Source organism: Tachysurus vachellii, chromosome 1 (assembly GCF_030014155.1).
Source record: "Tachysurus vachellii isolate PV-2020 chromosome 1, HZAU_Pvac_v1, whole genome shotgun sequence".
Taxonomy (NCBI): Eukaryota; Metazoa; Chordata; class Actinopteri; order Siluriformes; family Bagridae; genus Tachysurus; species Tachysurus vachellii.
Window position 1 is genome coordinate 30,503,110 of NC_083460.1, and position 701 is coordinate 30,503,810.

Sequence of the window (701 nt, forward strand, 5' to 3'; positions counted from 1 at the left end):
GAGTAATCCAGTCACCCCGGCTAATTGGGAGGAACTTAATCATGCAAGACAATGACCCAATACACATTGCCAACACAATAAAGTACTTCATCGAGGGCCAAGCCAATCAACCCAACTGAGTGGCATTTCACCTCCTGAAGAGGAGACTAAAAGAATTAAAATTTGAGGAACTTTTTTGCATAAAAAACGATCTCTGATGAGTTTCCATAGACTGTGTAATTGTTAGAAAAGCTTTTAGAGCAAAACTAGATAATGTATTGATTTATGACTGCAATAATATCACTTTTATGGAACAGGACAGAACAGAAACACTTTGTTAATGAGAGGTAAACAGGTGGTTTGAGCTGACAGAAAGGCTACAGTAACATAACTAACAATTCTGTTCAAATCTCAGAACACACAACACACACAACCTTGAGGCAGAGGAGCTACAATGGCTGATAACATGGATTCATTGTACAATAAGATCAGATAGCTGAGGTGTTAGTGGGCACAGGCTCACTAAACCTGGACAGTTGTCCACCTGTTCGGAATAAATAATCTCAATTATGCTGAGGTCAAAATTTGCCATCAACAGCATGAATTCATGGGCACAACCTGAACTGTCAGCTGTCCAGGCTGCCAGAGGTGGTGTAATGATTTGGGGGATATTTTCTTGGCACAATTTGATCTTGTTAATACCAATCATTGCTTGATTGCCA